Source organism: Carcharhinus amblyrhynchos, chromosome 1 (assembly GCF_965287045.1).
Source record: "Carcharhinus amblyrhynchos chromosome 1, sCarAmb.v2.hapA, whole genome shotgun sequence".
Taxonomy (NCBI): Eukaryota; Metazoa; Chordata; class Chondrichthyes; order Carcharhiniformes; family Carcharhinidae; genus Carcharhinus; species Carcharhinus amblyrhynchos.
In genome coordinates this window covers 97993483-98016447 of record NC_137324.1, presented here as the reverse complement: position 1 = coordinate 98016447, position 22965 = coordinate 97993483, and the positions used below count along the sequence as shown (strand labels likewise).

Sequence of the window (22965 nt, the reverse complement as noted above, 5' to 3'; positions counted from 1 at the left end):
AAACTATAGTATATTAAAATAAAGATTAATGCTAACACAGAAAATGCTGGAAAATCTCAGCTGGTCTGACAGCATCGGCGGAAAGGGAACAGAGCCAACACTTCAAGTCAGGACGGCCCTTTGTCAAAGTTGAAAACAAGAAAATTGGACAATATTTACACTGTGAGGGTGAGTGGGAATTATAGCGAGTGTAATTGATAGGAATGGCATAGACTAAAAGACAAAGGGAATTTAAATATTAGTGATAAAGGTAGGAATGATGCTAAGAGCATCCATTAAGAAATCAGAATGCGTAAAAGGTGCTGAATGTGGGATTGTGGCAGATGACCCTAGTGGGGTGGGGGGTGAACAAGATGGAAAGTGAGATTTTAGAACTGGAAAAATAAAAATAAGAATATAAAGCAATAAAAATGGATGAATAAGATGAAAAGAAAAAAAATGAAATAAAGAAATGGAAATTGAGTCATGGTAGAGGAGAGAGTTCATGCTCTGAATTTGTTGAACTCAATGTTCAGTTCAGAAGGCTGTAAAGTGCCTAACTGGAAGATGAGGTTCTGTTCCATCAGTTTACTTCAGGCTTCACTGGAACACTGCGAAAGGCCAAGAATGGACATGTGGACAGGAGAGCAGGATGGTGTGTTGAAATGGCAAGCAGCAGGAAGGTCTGGGTTCTGCTTGCAGACAGACCAAAGATGTTCTGCAAAGTGGTCACTCACTTTCCATTTCTAAAATCTCGCTTTCCATCTCGCTTCACCACCCCTTCCTACCCCCACCCCACTAGAACCATTTTATATCAGGATTAATACTACTTTGTTTAATTTTTTTCAGATTTGCTTCACATTCCACAAGAAAAATATTAAGTAAATTAGATCAAAGCAAACTACTGTGAATGCTGGAATCTGAAACAAAAACAGAAAATGCTGGAAAACTTCAGCAAGTCTGAAAGCATGTGCGGACAGAGAATAATGTTTTTGAGTCTTGATGACTCTTTGTCAACTCTTATAAAGGGTCATCGAGACTTGAAATATGATCTATATTCACTCTCCACAGATGCTGTCATACCTGCTGAGATTTTCCAGCATTTTCTGTTGAGGTAAAATTAGATGTTTGTTATTAATGACTGAATAGCCTCAAACTTTTGAGACACAGCTGTTTCTCTTTGATCATCAATCTGTTTCCATTGTATTTGAAAATTCACATGTGTGTGTTCCTGTATCTGAAGAATATTCATCCAATACCAGCATCATTTCCAGCTCTTTCACCTGACTTTTCACCTAGCCACATTAAATTGTTATCGTTTCAGGTTTTACACAGGGTAATTTCTTCTAGGTTCAAATTACCCAAATACAGTCAGTGCATATTTAAAAAATTGTGTGCATACTGACCTTAATTTTTTATCCACTGAAATTTAGCATGAGTTATTTTTATTAGGTACAGATACAGAATGCAATTCTCCAACCAAAACCTAGCTCCCTGGAGTACACTTTTATTGAAGTAATTTATAGTGAAGCCAGGGAACAAATATTCTTAACTGCATTTAACTTAAAGGTTATAATATGTCCCTTCATGTCAATTCCCTCAAATTCAGAAGATTGTAGAATAAATGATTTACTAGTCAATGATTTGGGCTATAAACTGTCAAATAGATTGATTAATTATAGTTAAGTAAAAGGAAGCAAGGACGGACTGTAGGCTTAAAGTGGCTTTAGGCTTAACTACTCATCCTTGGATGATATATAGCTACAGTCATAATTAATAGACAAGGGATTAATACTTGTGAATAAAGGACAACGAAGAACATAAGAAATGCAGAGAGAACTATTCTACAAAAAGGGTGGAAAATATGTGAAACAGATTACAGGTGCAGGTTATGTAACAAGAAAAAGAATTAGGTAGGTTCTTCTTAAATGGGATTCAGGTTTATTGGAAATATAGCACAGGAATATTGCAACTATGTGGGCTAGATAGAAGATTTTGTTCTTTATGATGCTGTTATTTGCTATTATTTAGTTACACCTAGTGTAAAATGCATCATAGAAAATGCTGGAAAATCTCAGCAGGTCTGACAGCATCTGTGGAGAGTAGAGCTAATGTTGGCTCTATGATGTGTGTATTTTGCGCTTATCTAAGCTGCATCATAAACTGAACCAAACACTTAGAAGTTAAATCTTTGAAGTTTGAACTATTTGTAGCAGGGGAGGCCAGTAGTTTGATGGGAACCTGGAGGTTTCAGCAGCATGTTTGTTGGTGGCTTTTTAGCTCAACCACTTTTTATTCATTTGATTTAAGAGTTTGCTGTAGGAGTGATGATGACTTGCAGCAATTTGTGTCAGCCAAATTCGGGATGAAAGCCAACACAGATCCAGCAACTTGACAGAGTGGGGGTCAACATGCAAAAGTTGCACCACAGCTCTCAGCTATGTCTCTGCACATCATGCTATTGGCTGTAAGGCTCACAAGGAGACTTATTTCCTTGTGAATAGGGAAAAGGAACCTGCCACAGGAAATGGGTGGGGTATGGATAGAACTTTTCAAGGAGCTCAGCAACAGGAGTGGGGTGCTTTGCTCCTGGGTACAGTGTCACAAGAGATTCAAGAGTATAAGAGACATCTTCCCACATCCCCATCTGATAAACTACTACAGCCATTCACCTTCATCTTATTACAATATCACATTCATCCCTCACAATGGCCCTCCACAAATGTTCTCTTCCATCCTCTTAAAATATTCCATGGCTCACCTTACTTGTCTCTTCTTTCACTCCTTATAAGTGACAACAGTACAGAACAGCCTTGCCTACTCATTGTCTCATTTTGGCCTGAAATGGGAAGCGAGAGTTGAGAAATTTCCGGCTCAATGCACACAGCTTGGGAGAAACTTCCCCAAATGGGGGATCTTCATTCCTGCAGTATGGGTGTGGAGTGAGGTTGGGCCCACCACTGTCAGATGTAAATTACAGGTTGTTAATAGGAGCTGCTAAATGCTGAGATAGGCTGTGTAAAGTTATGTGTTAGTTCTCTGGGACTTCATCCCAGTTCTTTTGTTAAACATTAGGCCCTCTATCCCTCACACTTACACTCCATGCCCTAGCCATGCCAACTCAATCTCTCAACAGGCTCTCATACATTCCATGGCCAGTGGGTGAAGTAACTAGGAATGTTGTGGTAATTGAGGACAGAATAGACATGGGAACAGACAGAGTTCTCTGTTGTCAAGAGTGCAAGTCCCAAAGGCAGTGCTAGCCTGGTGCCAAGGTTTAGGAAATCTATTTTGAGCTAGGACTTTGAGAGGACTTTGCAATTGTTGGTCTATATGGTTATGAACTATATAATTTGGACAAGGAAAGAGGTTCTGCTTAAGGATTATGAGCAGCTAGGGGCTTAATTAAAAAGCAGAACCACAGAGGTAATAACCTCCAGATTAATATCTGAACCATGATTAAATTGGTGTAGGAAGAAACTAGTTTTGATTCATGAGGCACTAGGCAGCAGTATTGGGAAAATGGAAGTGGCATTGGCAGCAGTATTAGGGAAGTGAAGTGGAAGTGGAAGGGATATAATAGCCTAAGTGAGTGGGCGAGGGTCTGGCAGATGGAATACAATGTTGGTAAATGTGAGGTCATCCATTTTGGTAGGAATAACAGCAAAATGGACTATTATTTAAGTGGTAAAAAATTGCAGCATGCTGCTGTGCAGAGGGACCTGGATGTCCTTGTGCAGAAATCTCAAGGAGTTGGTTTGCAGGAGCAGCAAGTAATTAAGAAGGCAAATGGAATTTTGTCCTTCATTGCTAGAGGGATGGAGTTTAAAAACAGCAACATTATGTTGCAGCTGTATAAGTGCTGGTGAGGTCACATTTGGAGTACTGTTTTGGTCTCCTTACTTGAGAAAGGATATACTGGCCCTGGAGGGGGTGCAGAGGAGATTCATTAGGTTCATTCTGGAGTTGAGAGGATTGGCTTATGAGGAGAGACTGAGTAGACCGGGGCCATACTCATTGAAATTCAGAAGAATGAGGGGAGATTTTATAGAAACACATAACTTTACAAAGGGAATAAACAAGATAGAAGCAGGGAAGTTGTTTCCACTGACGGGTGAAACTAGAACTAGGATGCATAGCCTCAAAATAAGGGGAAGCAGATTTAGGACTGAGTTGAGGAGCAACTTCTTCACACAAAGGGTTGTGAGTCTGTGGAATTCCCTGCCCAGCGAAGCACTTGAGCCTACCTCATTGAATGTTTTTAAGGCAAGGATGGCTAAATTTTTGGACAGTAAAGGAATTAAGGTTACAGTGAACAGGCGGGTAAGTGGAGCTGAGTCCACAAAAAGATCAGCCATGATCTTACTGAATGGCGGAACAGGTTCAAGGGGCCAGATGGTCTACTCCTGCTCCTAGTTCTTATGTTCTTATGCTGTTGGGATGTTTTCAACTGAACCATGCTGGGTCAAACATTCAGGTTAATCATATAACTAAAACAGTATAAAATGTTTTAAGCTAAATAATAGGGATGAGGGATCAAATGAGAGAAGATATGGTAAATTGAAGACATTGGGCCAGATAATAGAACAAGATAACAAAAGGTGTCAGGAAGGAACAAAGCATAAAAGTTGAGTGCACGAGCAGATAAGGTCAAAGTGTGGAAGCTGGTAAAAAGCCAGAATTAAAAACCATGAATGTGCACAGCATTCATAAAAAATGGAAGAATTGATAGCACAAATAGAAGTAAATAAGTAAGACCTGATGAATATTTCAGAGACATCGTTACAAGGTGACCAAGGCTGGGACCTAAATATTCAAAGGTATTTGACATTTCGGAAGGGAAGGAAACCAGGAAAAGCTGGTAGGGTAACTCTGTTAATTAAAGTTATCATTAGTACAGTGGTGAGGGAATATCTTGGTTTAGAAGGTAAAGATATAGGAGCAGTTGGGGTAGAGTTAAGAAATAGCAAAGGTAAGAAATCACTTGCGGGAGTAGATTACAGGCACCCAAACAGGAAGACTGCATATACAGGAAGTAATAATGGGAACCTGTAAAAAAGGTACTTCAATAATCAGAGGTGATTTTTTTCATTTAGGCTTATTAGTTTTTTTGATAAAGAAGCAAGCATAGTAGATAATGGGGGATTTGCAGATGTGGTGCACTCAGATTTCCAAAAGACATTTAATAAGGTGGCATATCGAGGGTTACTATGCAAAATATGAACTCATGGTGTAAGGACTAACATATTAGTATGGATAGAGGATTGGTTAGCCAACAGGAAGCAGAGAGTAAGAATAAATTGGTCTTTTTTGGGTTAGTGAGCTGTTATTAGCAGAGTGCCATAGAGGTCAGTGCTAGGGCCTCATCTATTTTCATTCCATATCAATAACTTGAATGAAGGGACAACATGTATGGTACCTGATGACACCAAGCTGGATAGGAAAGCAAGATGACACAGAGTCTAGAAAAGGATATTAGATAGGTTGAGCGAGTTGGCAAAAAATAGGCAGTTGGAATATAATGTGGGAAAATGTGAACTTGGCCCCCTTAGCAAGAAGAATAGGAATAAAATTTAAATGGACAGAGACTGCAGAACACGGAACATAGGACAGTACAGCACAGTACCGGCCCTTCGGCCCTCAATGTTGTGCCGAGCTATGTCCAAACTCAAGATCAAGCTATCCCACTCCCTATAAGTCTGGTATGCTCCATGTGCCTATCCAATAACCGCTTGAAAGTTCCTAAAGTGTCCAACTCCATTATCACAGCAAGCAGAGCATTCCACAACCCAACAACTCTGAGTAAAGAATCTACCTCGGACATCCCTCCTATATCTCCCACCATGAACCTTATAGTTATGCCCCCTAGTAACAGCTACATCCACCTGAGGAAATAGTCTCTGCACATCCGCACAATCTATCTCCCTCATCATTTTATAAACCTCTATTAAGTCGCCTCTCATCCTCCTCCGCTCTAAAGAGAAAAGCCCCACTCCCTCAACCTTTCCTCATAAGGCCTACCCTCCAAACCAGGCAGCTCCTGGTAAATCTCCTCTGCACTCACTCCAATGCTTCCACATCCTTCCTATAGTGAGGTGACCAGAACTGTGCACAATATTCCAAATGTGGTCTCACCAACATCTGGTATAGTTGCAGCATAACCCCACGTCTCTTAAATAAATGCTAACACACTATAAGCCTTCTTCACGACTCTATCCACTTGAGTGGCAACCTTCAGAGATCTGTGGATATGAACCCCAAGATCTCTCTGCTCCTCCACATTCCTGAGAACCCTGCCGTTGACCCTGTAATCCACATTCAAGTTTGTCCTTCCAAAATGAATCACCTAGCACTTATCAGGGTTAAACTCCACCTGTCACTTTTTGGCCCAGCCCTGCATCCTATCAATGTCTCTTTGCAGCCTACAAGAGCCCTCCACCTCATCCACTAGTCCACCAATCTTGGTGTCATCAGCAAATTTACTAATCCACCCTTCAGCCCCCTCTTCCAAGTCATTGATAAACATCACAAACAGCAGAGGACCCAGCACTGATCCCTGTGGTACACTGCTGGCCTCCAGACTGAAAACTTTCCCTCCACCATTACCCTCTGTCTTCTGCGAGACAGACGGTTACTTATCCAATCAGCCAAATTTCCTTCTATCCCACACCTTCTTACTTTCTTCATGAGCCTACCATGGGGAACCTTGTCAAACATCTTACTAAAATCCATGTATATGACATCAACTGCTCTACCTTCATCTACACACATAGTTACCTCCTCAAAGAATTCAATCAAGTTTGTGAGGCAGGACTTACCCCTCACAAAACCGTGCTGACTATCCCAGATTAAACTGCATCTTTCCAAATGGTCATAAATCCTGTCTCTCAGGACCCTTTCCATTAACTTACCAACCACCAAAGTAAGACTAACTGGCCTATAATTACCTGGGTCATTCCTATTTCCTTTCTTGAAGAGAGGAACAGCATTCCCACTCTCCAGTCCTCTGGCTCAATCCCCATGGACCATGAGGGCCCAAAGATCAAAGCTAAAGGCTCTGCAATCTCATCCCTTGCCTCCCAAAGTATCCTAGGATGTATCCCATCTGGCCCAGGGAACTTATCAACCCTCAGGTTTTTCAAAATTGCTAATACATCTTCCCTCAGAACATCTACCTCCGCCATCCTATCAGCCTGTATCATCCTCAAAAACATGGCCCCTCTCCTTAGTTAACACTGAAGAAAAGTATTCATTCAACGCCTCACCTATCTCTTCTGACTCCATGCACAAGTTCCCACTACTACCCTTGACTAGCCCTAACCTCACCTTCGTCATTCTTTTATTTCTTTTGAATGCTATGATATAGGGGGATCTGGGTGTCCTGGTAAATGAATCACAAAAAAGTTAGTATGCAGATACATCAAGTAATTAGGAAGGCAAATGGTGGGTGGTAGGGTAGGGGAGGGTGGAAATCGCATTCAAAATTAGGGAAGTGTTGCTACAGTTGTATAGGACCTCAGTGAGACCTTACCTGAAGTACTGTGAGGTTTGGCATCCTTAGTTGAAAAAGGATATAATTGCATTATTATTAGTTCAGAGGAGGTTCATTCAACTGATTCCAGAGATTAAGGGATTCATTTATGAGGAAAGTTTGAATAGGCTGGGCCTAAAGCACTATCATAAATTATGCAAACCCTGTAATAACTCAAATTACATTCCTCAAGGAGACATACTGAAGACTAATACCACCACGAACTTGTCTCCTCTGTCCTGTTGTTTTCACGAAGACTGTTTTTGAACTTTCCACTCCACAGTTCCATTGCTTGGCATATGAAAATTCATGCACATTTCATCTATGTTGCTGATATAACAACTGTCTGATGAAGAATTGCTGGAAACTGGTCACCATGGCATCTAGGTCTTTCGGTAGTCATAAGCAATCTTGGTCTTCTGCCACAACACCAAAACATCTTGTTCCATAAAGCAGCTATGCCAACTAGCTGTTGGTACGAAATCTTTGCTGTACTCAGGCTTTTATTTGGCCCACTTAAGTGTGTACATATGCTTTTCATTTCTGATGAGTTAAGAGCCCATCCCGATAGAGGCTTCTCAAGATCAGGCCAGTGGCTGGTCCCTGTTCTAATGGAACATTTGGTTTGGCCATTTCTTCACAGTGGATTTGCTCTCCTTTTACTCTCGCACCAGTTTTTCACTAACACCGGATTTCCTTGCTGCAGCAGTTATTTGATAAGATAACATATTATGACTTATAACTTGAAAGCAGCTTCATACTTTGGAAGAGGAGGAGGAGAAAGTGGGTTCCCAGACATGCGTCCTTTGTTTGAATAGAGGGAAATACGGTAGGATGAGAGAAGAATTGGCGAATGTGGACTGGGGGAGCGCGTTGGAGGGAGGGTCTGTTGAGGAGCAGTGGAGGATCTTTAAGGAGATCTTTCTTGGTGCTCAACGGAAATTTATTCCGATGGTCAAAAAGGATAGTAGGAGGAGAGGTAATAAGCCGTGGATAACGAAGGAGGTGAAGGAAAGTGTTAAACTAAAAGCGGAGGAATTTAGAGTAGCTAAGAGTAGTGGGCGAGAAGAGGATTGGGAGAGGTTTAAATGTCAACAAAGATTGACAAAGAAGTTGATAAGGAAGGGTAGGAGAAACTATGAAGCTGGGCTAGCGCTTAATATAAAAAAGGATAGCAAGAGTTTTTATAAATATATAAAAAGGAAGAGGCTGGCTAGGGTGAATGTTGGTCCTTTAGAGGATGAGAAAGGGGACCTAGTGGTAGGGGATGGGGATATGGCTAAGGTATTGAATAACTTTTTTGTTTCTGTCTTCACGGAGGAGGACGTGAATAATTTGCCGGGTGTTAGCGATAGAAAGGTGGTAGGACTGGAGGGTCTTAATGACATTACTGTTACTAGAAAGGCGGTGCTCGACAGACTGGAGGGGCTGATTGTGGACAAGTCCCCAGGACCGGATGGAATGCATCCGAGGGTTCTGAAAGAAATGGCGGAGGTGATAGTGGATGCCTTGGTGGTTATTTTCCAAACGTCGCTGGATTCCGGGGAAGTGCCGGATGATTGGAAAACGGCTAATGTTACGCCGTTGTTTAAGAAAGGTGCCAGGCAAAAGGCGGGAAATTATAGGCCGGTTAGTTTAACATCTGTGGTAGGTAAAATGTTAGAATCTGTCATTAAGGAGGAAATTGCGAGGCATCTTGAAGGGAATTGCTTGATAGAGCAGACGCAGCACGGTTTCATTAAAGGGAAGTCGTGTCTGACAAATTTACTGGAGTTCTATGAGGATGTGTCTAGGGCAGTGGATAGAGGAGAGCCGGTGGATGTGGTCTTTCTAGATTTTCAGAAGGCGTTTGACAAAGTGCCTCACAAGAGGTTATTGCAGAAGGTCGAGGGACATGGAGTTGGGGGTAGGGTGTTAGCGTGGATAGAGGATTGGTTGTCAAATAGGAGGCAGAGAGTGGGGGTCAACGGGTGCTATTCGGATTGGCGGATGGTGACTAGTGGAGTGCCCCAGGGGTCGGTGCTGGGGCCTCAGCTTTTTACCATTTATATAGATGATCTGGAGGAGGGAACCGAGTGTAGGGTGTCGAAATTTGCTGACGACACCAAGATTGGGGGAACGGCAAATTGTGCGGAGGGTGTGGAGAGTCTGCAGAAGGATCTAGATAGGCTGGGCGAATGGGCCAAGAAATGGCAAATGGAATTTAATGTTGGCAAGTGTGAGGTGGTCCACTTTGGTAGGAAGAATGGTAGGAAGGACTATTACTTACGAGGCGAAAAACTGCAGCAGGCGACGGTGCAGAGGGACCTCGGGGTCCTGGTGCATGAGTCGCAAAAACCCAGCTTGCAGGTGCAGCAGGTGGTCAGGAAGGCGAATGGGATGCTGGCCTTCATAGCGAGGGGGATTGAATATAAAAGTAGGGAGGTCTTGCTGCAGCTGTATAGGGCATTGGTGAGGCCGCAACTGGAGTACTGTGTGCATTTTTGGGCGCCGCACCTGTGCAAAGATATTTTGGCCTTGGAGGGAGTGCAGAGGAGGTTTACTAGGCTGATACCGGAGTTGAGGGGGTTGAGCTATGAGGAGAGGCTGAATAAACTGGGCTTGTACTCGTTAGAGTTTAGAAGAATGAGAGGAGATCTCATTGAGACGTATAAGATGATGAATGGGATGGATAGGATAGAGGTGGAAAGACTCTTCCCGCTCAAAAAAGACAATAGGACTAGGGGGCACAGCCTCAAGATAAAAGGGGGGCGGTTTAGAACGGAGTTGAGGAGGAACTTCTTCACTCAAAGGGTGGTGAATCTCTGGAATTCTCTGCCCGTTGAAGTGGTGGAGGCTACCTCGCTAAATATTTTTAAGACGCGGGTTGATGGGTTTTTGATAGGAGAGGGGATTAAGGGTTATGGGGAGAGGGCGGGAAAGTGGAACTGAGCAGCGACAGATCAGCCATGATCTTATTGAATGGCGGGGCAGGCTCGAAGGGCTGGATGGCCTACTCCTGCTCCTATTTCTTATGTTCTTATGTTCTTACTTCATTCTTTTTGCTGGAGGAGACATATCTGTCGGTCACTCACCATGCCATATATGATCTGTTCTAGTGAGCAGGCCTTAAACTCCAACATATCTTATTCATTACATAATCCATATTGCTTGCTTGATCCCATGCGCTGGCTTGCAATAAATGTTAAGTAAAACACACATTTCTGGGGTGGAAAATTGAAGCCAATTTTTAATGTGAGGACAGCCTTTTGTAGCTGCAAAGATCAGGAGAGGGGTGTCAACTCATATATTGAATATATGCAAAGCATAATTTTTGGCACCACTAAAAAGGGTCATCCCATATCTCCGGGTTGCCTAAAAAGCAATATATGGAACACTTCCTTAAAAAATCAGAATGTTTTCATCATTGAAGTTCAGTATAACATAGAAATTATTAACAAATAAAAAGTTGCTTTGGTATACATTTGCTTTAGAGGGTATGGAAATACAAATTTTCACTGGGATGTCTGCCTCTGAACTTTAGAATTTGTTCCTTACCCATCGAGTTCTTGTGCAAATTCAATGCAAAGAGGCACAATTCAATAGTACATAAACGGCCACAAGGACCACCATGCATGATTAGCACATGTCCATTGTGTCTGATGCAGGAAGGCAGCCAAATTCGTGTTGCTTTGTCATTTGCGTGATTGCTGTGTGTGGTCAGTGGTAAACAAGCTGTTGAGGGTTGCAAGTGTCAGCAGGGGACCTAAATTCATGCAAGGCTGTCACCATTTACTCTGTACAACCTTCACCTCTTAAATGAGAGGTGCGTTCTGGCTGGAGAACATGTTGGAACTGGTTGTGGAAGATGGTCTGCACAGAAAGAAGAGTGAATTATGAATGAACAGGGAAGAGAGAACACACTCCAAGATTCTCTGATGCAGCACCGAGCATCTTGGTGGAGAGGTGACTGATGACTGCGGCTGGTGCAACTTCCACTACTTGTATTGAATGTTAATGAGAACTCAAGTACAAAAATAAAGTGAAAGTAGGCCATATTACTGCTGAAGCCTGCTCGACTGTTCAATATGATATGTCTGATCTTCAACCTTAACTCCACTGTTCTGCCCAATCCTCATATCTCTTGATTCCCTTCAAATCCAAAGATCTGTTAATTTCAACCTCAAATTATACTTAACGGTTGCACATCTACAACCCTCTTGAGTAAAGAATTCTACAAAGCTCTAAATTAAGATATTCCTCTCATCCCAATTTTAAATGGTTAACCTCTTATTCTGACCCCTTATCTTTGGTTTGTTGCATCCTCTCAAAAGCAGGTATATTCTTCCTTAGGTACAGAGACCAAAACTGTACACAATACATTCAAGGTCTGGTTTGTACAGTTGCAGCAAGACTTTCTTACTCCTGTGAAAGGGTTAACAGGACTAAAGTCATTGAATGCAGCAGAGTGCCTTGTGAATTGAATACAGCATAGAGTTCCCTGGGAAGCTATGAATATGTACTCACACTTATAGATGGACTACACAAAAAAGCTGACAAACATACAGAGGGTGAGGACTCTGATAACCACAAGTCATAACTATAGATGTGGTAGTTTGGATGGTGTAACCATGCAAGTGTTTCTTGTTAGAAATTAATCATTATAATTAGATAACCATATAGAGGTTATAATTGGCTAACTATACACCTGACATAAATGAAGTAATCAGAGCTATTGGTTGTAATTGGATATCAATGACTTCGGAACAGATGCATACATGTGATTGGTATATGCATATTACTTGCAAGATAAGCAAAGATATAGTTGTTCACAGCATGCATCACTCAGGATGTCTGTACACCACCTGGTGGAAAGCAAATTTCCTTGCTAAATTGTGAATAAAAGGCCGATTCAAAACTCCAAAAGTTTTGTCTGGTCTATTGAAAGTGCAAAGTACGCATTTTGCTGCATAATGGCAAAGTTCTATATCACCATGAATTCCAATCCCCTTGTAATAAAAGTCAACATAAATTGGCTTCCTGTTTGCTAGTTAGTACAGATCATTAATAAATGCTTTAATGCTTTTCCTGTGTCTTTACATATATGGAACAATGTGCAGTCTAAATGAAGTTGAAATATTTTTCCAATACATCAATGACGTCAGCAAAGTGACTTTACCCTCATTAATTCCCAGAATAACTAAAATGTCATCTACACTGTTGCCCATTGCATACAAAAGTGTGTTGACCTGCAGAGTCTGGCTTAACCATGAGATCCACCATATAGCATTTTATTATTAGGTTGGTGTAGTTTCAATAACTTCCAAAGACTGCTGGCTGCAAACATTCTAACTTTATTGCAAAATATTTACAGTTTTGAGAATATCCCTTACACAAGTTTATTTCTATGCCGTTTTCCCTAACACTTTCAGATCACATGAATATACGTCACTTCCTTCTATGAAATCACAGACTATTACAATTAACCTTTGTGGGACTTGTCTAACATTCTTCAGGTAGGAAAGCGGCAGTGTGCACTGAATATTTATTGGCATATTTCCTTGTCATGCCTTCAAATGCCTTACTTTCACTGGCAAGTTCCAGGAAGCCTGAGAAACACAGTGGATTCAATATTAATTGCAAAACCCCACCTACTTGAACATTTAAGGTTTTGAAATCGACAACCTGCCTCTCCCGAGGGTGTTGTATGCAAACAACCTAACATGCCAATGTAAAATGTAGAAGTTGGACGTTTAGAATATCTTCCAAATCCATTTTTCAAGGATTTCACCCATCTGCATCCAAACCCTGCTTTCACCCCATTAAAATCCTTCAAATTTTAAGACGTATTTTCATTCTAAATCATTTTATAATTTTGCATATGATGAAAAAGTCAAACTACTAAAATATACATTAATACGGAGATTGATTTTGCTAATGGATCCAATATCAATACTCATGGTAACTGAGACCAGGCAATCCTTGAAAATGCAGTCTATTTGCTTCAATAACAAAAGGTCACCCTGTTCAATTTACACTTGATTCTGAAAACATGAAGAAAGTAAAAATGGTCTTATCTGTCTCAGCCACATGAATTTATACAGCAAAAGGCAATTTGCTGATTATCAAAGCTTTAGGCTAAGTTAGTAGCCACAGGGGTTTGCAGTAGAGGCAAAGACATTGGTTTTGTTATTTCCAATAGTGTGTAGAATGAAACTCTAGTTCATCCAAAACTGGAAGCTATATAAGCAATGTGACTGGAGAGAGGCTTTGGTGGGTTAAAGAGAGGTGATGGAAAGGTAGAAGTTTGTGTCATTAGCATACATGTGGAAGCGGACTGCAAATCTCGGATAACATTGCATACCTGTTCTTGAACGCTGGAGTTCCTCCCATACCATCGGCAAGAAGGCTGCTGTGGGGATTATTTTTAAGACATAAGTTTGAAGTCTTCATGAATTCAAGCCAATTGTCTCAGCTAGGCCCTACTCATGAGACAAACTGGCTGCTATTACTGTGTTGTTGCCTATTCCAAGCACACTGAAACCACATGCAGACATATTCGCCTGATGTTCTCACTGCTGCAACAATTACCTGCCACGCTTCCTTTGTGATGGCAATGGGTTTTCTTCTACCTGCTGGATACAGGGTATCCCTCCCGTTTCAACCTTCTGCACCAGGATCTCCAAGTCCTGATCACAGAACTTGGATGCATTCAATCCATTAGACACAAATCATGCTGTTCTTGTGAGACTTCTACTATGACAATGAATAAAGCACATGGATGAGTCATGATTTTCTCTTTATGCTGTGCTACCCAATACTCAGGTGCAGCCCCACACGCCTGAACCTTCTCAAGTAGTGCACTGGTTTATGTTTTAGGGAGTCCATTTATGAATTGGGCGCACTGTGTTTGTGATTTTTCTGCACGTTATAAGTTTGGACAGATCAAATTGACTTTTTGGGCTGGATGTTCATGGAGTTTTTGCACCCACCTTGGGAAAAGGTGGTTCTAGAGGCATGTTCTTTATTGCCAAGAGGTGGGTGTACAATGCCGTGGTTTGGTCTGGAACTTAGAGCACCCTGTCAGAATTCTCCCTTTGAGTCTCATTTGCCTGAGACTCAAAGTATGCTGATGTCATGGTTATAGACAAAGCATTTCTGGATGCCCACAGTTGAAAATATAACAGATTAAATTGCAGATGGTTGGACATGAAGCATCTGCATGAAGATCCCAATACCAGCCCTTGAGATGCCATACTCATTTTCACTTTTTGTTCAGTGTTGTGACCTGCCATACTCGCAAAAATGCTGACAACTACATGGCTGAGTATGGTGGATCTTTGCAAACAGTGAATATTAGTTGTGTAGACACTCCTTACACATTTGCAATATCTTGATAAGGATGGTTCTAAATACGCCATCTTTTGCAGCCAAAATAACCAGATGGCCCAAAATTAAAATCTTAGACTTACATGAAAATGCAATGAAGTCTCCTCCCAATCTTCTGACACCTTCACAACTTTTTTCCTATCAGTAAGCGACTTCCAGTGTGGCCCTTTATATGGCGTCTGAGTGAAAAGCCGGCCTCCTAAATCTGTTCCACCACTGCCACAGAAGTATTTCTGGGATCAGCTGGCCCAACTTCAACCTGCACCCACCTCTTGGCAAATGAAAAACATGCCTCCAGAATTACCTTTTCCCAAGGCTGGTGCAAAAACACCAGCCTTGGGAAACATGAAAACATCAAAACATCCAGCCCAAAAAGTCAATTTGATCTTTCCAAACTTATAACATGCAGAAAAGTCAACATGTCCAAGCTGTTCCTCAAAAATTCTGTTTGCTTTTAGGACCAATGTCTAAAAATACATTATTAGACAGCTTAAGTTAGGAGGAGATGGCAATATAGTGGTAATGTTACTAGACTAGTAATCTAGAGGCCCAGGCTAATGCTCTGAAGACATGACAGTTGGTGGAAACTAAATTCAATTAATTAATTTATAAAATCTGGAATCGAAAAGCTAGTCTCAATAATGGTGACCATGAAATTCTTATTGATTGTTGTAAAAATCCATCTGGTTCAGTGATATCCTTTAGGGAATTCGCTGCCATTATCTCATCTGACCTACATGTGACTCCAGACTTCTAACTGCTCAATTCAAAGGCAATTATTAGACCAAGTTGGATGGATTCAATACTCAAATGCTGTTGACAAGCTTGCCCTTTGAGTAAATATAGCATGCTATTATATCAAGCACAACATAATACCACATAGTAATGAACAAATTTGAACCCTTTAGTAATTTAGTAATTATATTACTTTAACTTAAATTATTATAAATTTTAGTGCACATCTAAATTGCATAAACTAGGCTTATATTCTCTAAAATAGAAAGTTAGTGTGACTTAAATTCCAGTGCTGCAAATTTACAATGATTTGACAGACAGAGCCAAAGCATTTTTAATCACTTTTTCACACTCTACAGAGGCTACATTGGCTTGTAGCAAGGCAGCTGACCTGATACCACCATGTATTTGGAGTGTGACTATAGAACACTGTGTCCTCTATGACAGAACTGAAGGCCTTTTATAATTAGATCGACCATTTGTCTCCAGTTTTAGTAAGGATCAGAAATTCTTTGAGTCTCCAGCAGCATGATGGCAATTGCCCTTTAGCAGATAAAGTGCTGCCAAGTTGCAGTGGATTAGGTAGCACATGCTTTGGCTAAGGTGGACGCGAATAGAAACATGAAACTTCAGAACAGCCAAGTGAAGTGGTAATGAATGTGGTGGAATGTTTGCATAACAGGACTGTGACCTGTGCATTTGTACTTTCCACATCATGTGCCCAGGAGTGAAAGACTGTGGCTGGGAGAGCGGTTAAACACTAAAGTTGACACAACAGCTGTTTCATCCTGATTCTAGCACATGAACAAAAGCACAGTTAAAACAGGATCAAATTGGTTCCGTGCAGTAAACATGGACAATCTGAACAAATGTGAACAATACATTCTAAAGAAAAGATGCTTTGAGTCAAAGCTCTTGAAACACTGATTTTGAACCTTTTTTTAATAATGCATACTAGTTTCTATTCATTGCAGCGATCTGGCTGGAATCACCTGTGATGCATCTTAGTGCTTATTATGACAGTTCTAAGATGCTTTAATCTACCACACTGTGCCAAGGAGTATGATTTTACTCTCTCTAAGATCTTAATACAACCAGCTGAAATCATCTTCTCTGCAGTTAAGTCATTTATTTGTAATAGGTTAAAGTATTGCTATAACAGTAGAAACCATGAGCTGAATTTTCAAACCCAATGGAACATTTCTGGATCCTCAATCCTTGTTACATCAGAATCAATGATGTGATGTGATTTTTGAAACATAAAAGTGCCAAATGGATGCAGGAGTAAGTTTAGCATGAGTGGCCTGGAGAAGGGACAAAGAACCAACAATGCTTTGAAAAGGCAAATAGCAGCCATGACCAGGTTTGCTATTCTCTGATGAGATGACACAAGAATGCCAACATTGGCACAGGAAGATATCCATGGCCATGCCAAGGTTCTCTAATATCTCTCATGACGCTTTGCCTGAGACAGTCACAGAGAGATGAGCAATAACCTTTTTGGCATCAGGTGGAAAAATATCTGTCCAGAGACACCAAAAGCATCCTTTTAGAGGTGGCTGCAGTGCACAACAGTAGAGGAGTGAACAGAACAACAGGAGAGGCCTTATAAAAGATTCAATGACCTATTAAGATTTGAAAAGGTGAATGGCAATGACCCACCCAGGTGACAAGCCTACAATTCTGTATATAGTAGCATGAACACAGGCTGAGCAGACCACATGCTCAGAGTTTTCCCTAACATTGTCAAATCAAGTGCCAGCTGCATCATTGAGGCACCAGCCGCGCTTACATATGAGGTATCAAAGAGAAGTAGACATCACTAAACAGTGCAGCAGCTCATATCAATGTCTTGCTGAAATAGATGACAAAGATCTCACTACTCTATCATCATTCTCTCCCCATCCTCTAGGGATAGCGCAATCATAATTTTCAGGACACCTCATGACATGATGGTGGTGTGGTAAACCTGATCAACTTGACAGCAATGAAGGCAACGGCACTTGACATTGCGATATACCATCACAGCAGGCTGTGGACAATGTGAAGATCAGAGACTATGAAAAGGGTCATTTGATAGCTCAATCTACAGGTCAAGGGCACGGAGGAAACCTAATGTGCACTGTACTACATAACCCCTTTCACCAATGTGTTGGTGGCACTAAAACATCTGTTGAGTATCTTTGGCTTTCATCAGCACCTTCTTCCCACAGTGCCCTAATAGTCATCACCAGCTCCTTGGCAGGAAGAGACTCCACAGAAAGCCTGCACCATCACATCATGTATCTGCTTCATCCACCAATGCAAATGCATTCACCTTAGTTGGGCCTAAATCTAGCTTCAAATAGGGAGCACTGGGTGAACAGCAGGAGCAAGTGAATAGGAGGAGGAGAGTGAGGCATAGTCAGCTGTGGGAAGTCCCCCTTGGAGAATGGATGACACACACAGCTATGCTCTGCTGGGCCTTGTTTGTCACAACATGGATGTCAAAAGTGAAATGTGCGTTGAGGGGGGTGATTAGTGGGCAATTAGTGCTGGTGGCAATCCAGTCCCAATATAACCGAATGGTGAAGCGATTAATCAGTTGTGCTTCTCCTGGATTTTTCTGTATCTGACAAAAAATGAGTTATAGAATCATTGCAGTCATAGGGCTAAGAGCTGTTCAAGTGAAACTTTGCTGAATCAGCACAGCCCTTGTGGCCATGTCAGTGTGCCAATTGCCAAGAGATTTGAGATGGCTTCAGCAATCTTCCTCCTATACCTTGGGGTATAGCAAAATTCTTTCTAAGGTGGATTCAACAACTTCCACCTGAGCCATAGGTTGCACTGACATTGCTGGACAGTGAGCAAAAATGGGTACTTACCCATGGTGCCCATGGTGGTACTGGCGCCAACCAAAGCTTTAAATTGACAGACTTACTTCAGACCTCATGATCTTTGGCAGAGTTAGCAACAGTGGTCCTGAGTGGATGCATCCTGCTACTTATACCATGATATACATTACCTCCCCACCATTAATTTGTGGCACCACTAATCTTTTTTATACAAAATTTACATGTTGTAATGGTTCCATACCAAAGGGGTTAAGACTTTGTTCCAGTTAGTACAGTAGTTACACTGCTACCTTACACATAACCTTACATACAATATTTCAGAAGTATATATATGTATTATTAACAACACAAATTATCTTGATGCTACTGATATAACACCTCTGTAGCATGTGAGGCTACTGTCCCGTGTTTCATTGCAAAGGTCAAACCTAATTACACACTCGTAGTGTGTTACATCTGTATAATACTTCAAATCACCATTTCAGTGTATGATAAATTTTAAGATTTAGTACAAACGTTCAGCTGTTATCTAGTACCAATTCCCAATCCTTCATTCCTTGAAACATCTTACTTAAAATCACTCCCTCTGGTTAAGAAACAAAAACATACCAAGATTTAGAGCACTGAAGGAGGCTATTAAGCTTACTGTGACTGTGCCAGTTAAAATAAAGATTTCCAGTCTAATCCCAATTTCCAGCTCTTGGTGCATAGCCGTGTAGAATACAACATCTCAAGTGAATATGTAAGTGTTATTAAATACAATGAAGATTTTTGCCTCCATCATCTTTTCAAGCAATTAGTTCCAATCCCTGCCTCCCAAACACATCAATTCCCTCTCCCCCCTCAAACTCCCCCACACACCCCCTCCCCCACACACCCCCCCACCTCCTCTCACGCCCCACTCCCCCCCACACCTCCACTTCCTCCACACCCCCCCCAACATCCTCCCACCTCCCACCCCTATGCCCCATCATAGGTCCTTCTTATCCACTCTATCTAGGCTGTCCATTTTATATTACTCAGTAAAATCCACCCTTAGGTTCCTCTATTCCAAAGAAAGCAAACTCACACGATTCAATCATTCCTCACAGCTATGATTCCATTGGTAATATCCTCCTAAATCCGCAACCTCTCTGGTGTGATAATATCTTTCCTGTAATGCAGTAACCAAAACTGTACTCCAGTCTAATAATTTTTTTTACAATTCTAGCATATCCTCTCTTATCTTATTGCTAAGCCTCAGCCAATAAAAGAAAGTATCTTGTTTGCCTTCTTGACTACTTTATCTATCCATCCTGCTACCTTCAGGAACCTAGAGATATACACCACAAGGCCCCTTTGTTCCGCAACACTTTTCAGAATCATACTGTTTATTGTCTATGTTCTTTCCTTGTTTAGCCTGCCCAAAATGCAAAACTGCACACTTCTCTGGATTGAATTGCATTTGCTGCATTCCTGCCCTCTTACCCTGTCCATTGATATCTTCCTTCATCTACAGCTCTCATTCTCACAATCAGCACTTTTCAAATCATCTGCAGAATTCTTAATCATGTCCCCTATAATTAAGTATAAAGCAATGGTAATACTGCAAACAGGAAGGGACCCAGAATGGTGTCCAAAGGAACCTCACTAGCAAATGCCTTCCAATCACAAAACTACTCATTGACCATAACCTTTTCCTTCCTGCCACAGAGCCAATTTTAGATCTAACCTGCCGCTTTATCCTAAATTCTGCAATTTGTTTTCTGGAATGAGCAACAGAACATTTTAGGCTTTAAGTGAATCCAGGAATCTTGAAACAAAGTAGGAAAGTGTAATTGATGATATGAAAATTAAATATGATCTGGCTGAAGGCAAAGCAGACACAAATGGCTTGATGGCCTACTGCTGTTCCTATTTCTTATGTTCCTGTGAAAACTACTCGATGCATACTGGAAACTAGTAAAACTAATAAGAATGAAAGGTGTCAGGGAGCCTTCTAACCTGAGTCATGAGTCACAAGACTAAGAAAATATCCGTGGCTATTAAGTGTCAGGCAAAGTCATTTTACACAAGGTCTAATGATCAATTAACCTATGCATATTGAGAATGAAAAGTTTACAGTTGAAATGCACAGGAATTTGCAAACAAATTTCAAGTATGTATGAAACTAAGGATATCAATATCTTAGCAATACAAATTGATTTCAAGTATGTTTTCATCTAAAATCTGCAGTATAACTTTGGAGTCAGAACAGTGAGCAAACTAACATCAAGAAGTCCGAGAGCATGCCTGGCAGACAGTTCACACTTTTTGGAGTTTGTACTAAGCATGTCATTTTGTCTGGTTCAGTTCTCTTGACTCCTTTTAATATATAAATATCATTACTGTCACCAGCACTCTCATAACGCTAAAGATTAGCCTGCTAGGGAACATAACTCTGAACATGAATCCAAGCAGCTATATGCAGTGTTACTTTGTCATTGAATATAACTTTAATCTACTGGTTGCATATCATGCCACACCAATACTAGTCTGAGACTTCTATCTATAATATGATGGCACTTTTAGTCAAGTAATCAGTGGAGTATTTTCAAAATAATTATCCAAACAATGGTTGGAATTTTACCAACCCATCTGCTATGGGAATCAGAGTGAGCGAGGGGTGGAACATGGGAAGGTTCCTCGACCTTGGACGGGATTTCACAGTTTCGGGATGAGCGAGGCCACATAATCCCACCCACCAGGGTAAAAGCAGAATAAATGTTGTAAAATTCTGTTATACGTACTCAAAATCCTGAAATTATATGAGAGGATTGAAGTATTTGTTATTCAGCTTTTAATTCTGCAATACAGAAATGTCCTTCTCTAAATATCCACAGAATGATATTCTCGAAAACTTATATTTGTATTTTAAAGAACACTGTCTTTCTCTAAAATGCTGGACGAATATGTGTTTTGTCTAAAAAAGAAGAGGCTTGCATTATTTTCATTATGATGGTGCTACCTACAAGTGACATGACATTATGGTTCACTTTGATATCCATCATTACATTTAGTGTTTGTAAGGAAACCAAATAATGTTTGACAAATAACTTTTCATGCGTATCTATGAAAAGAAGGAACAAGAAAATGTCTTTCAACCAATCATCCTGTATCGTGGATTCTATTCAACTCATTTAGTCAACTAAAGAAAGGTAAATATATTATTGTGTTGTTGGGTTGGAGTTTCAATAAATCCTCAAAGACTGCTGGCTGCAAAACACCCTATCTTAATTGTAACATATTTAAGTTACAAGAACAAGCCTTTACACTTGTTTTTGGTCAGACTTACTTCAAGTTCCAGAACACGAGTGTATGTCACATCCTTCCATGTCACAGACTATTACAGTTAAACATTAATGGGTTTTAGTCTGATATACTGCATTGTAATATACCTCCCCCACAAATCTCTATTCAGACTTCAAGATTCCCTGACATTCCCAGGAACCCAATGCTTCAGTCTCCTTGTCATTCTGAACATTGGGTTGATAACAGCAGCAGTAGGATGGGGCAGCACAGTGGCACAGTTAGCACTGCTGCCTCATAGCACCAGAGACCCGGGTTCAATTCCCGGCCCTGGATCACTGTCTGCACATTCTCCCTGTGTCCGCGTGGGTTTCCTCCAGGTGCTCCAATTTCCTCCCACAGCCCAAAAGACATGTTGATTAGGTGGACTGGCCATTCTAAATTCTCCCTCAGTGTACCTGAACAGGCGTCGGAGTGTAACTTCATTGCAGCGTTAATGTAAACCTACTTGTGACGCTAATAAATAAACTTAAACTTGAAACTTAAGGATGAAGTCTCAATTGGTGTTCCTCCTGTCACTCTCCTGCCTGATTAAATGCTCCCTCTGCTGCCTCACATTGTGGGAGGGCACAAGATTCCACCCAAAATGTAGTCTTGTCACACAGATGTAGAATAATTCATCAACGTTTTGAAGATGCAAGTCAGCACATAGTAAGCCTTGCAATCAGTAACAACATTTATTAAGTACTTTAATGAGCAATCATCACAGATCCTTCTCCACCTCTGTCAATGGACATTCCTTCATTGTGTACACATACATGATTTCTTGTTCCAAAGACCAGAAAGACAACGTACTTCCAAATGAGAAATCAAACAACAGACTGACTGTTGATTAATATCTATTGAAAAGCTAAATTCAATCAGTTGTTTCTGAACAAGCATGAAATTGTATCATTGTTGCACTTAAATTCTAATTCTTCTAGAGTTACCATACCCAACAAGTATCGCTTCTCAGCCTTTTGGCTAAGATCAAGTGTAGTATCTGTTCTTATCGCTTCTTGGCCTTTTGGCTAAGACCAAGTGTAGAATCGACTTCGTTGAAGTCATTAGGTTACATTTTAGCTTCCTTTGAAGCAATTTTTTCAAGCAGTATCTTGGCCTTTTGGCTAAGAGGCCAGTAAGATCAAGCCTTGGAGGAGGAGCTATACCTACTCCAATCAGCTTGGATCATGTAGATCAAGCCCAAGACAG

General features: G+C 40.9%; 1 protein-coding gene and 1 pseudogene across 5 annotated transcripts in view; one reads left to right on the top strand and one right to left on the bottom strand.

The window, feature by feature from the left end:
* ppargc1a (peroxisome proliferator-activated receptor gamma, coactivator 1 alpha) overlaps nucleotides 1–22965 on the bottom strand; it is a 615590-nt gene that overhangs the window by 98466 nt on the left and 494159 nt on the right. The gene's annotated exons all lie outside the window — the stretch shown is intronic.
* LOC145351280 (U2 spliceosomal RNA) lies at nucleotides 22718–22947 on the top strand (annotated as a pseudogene).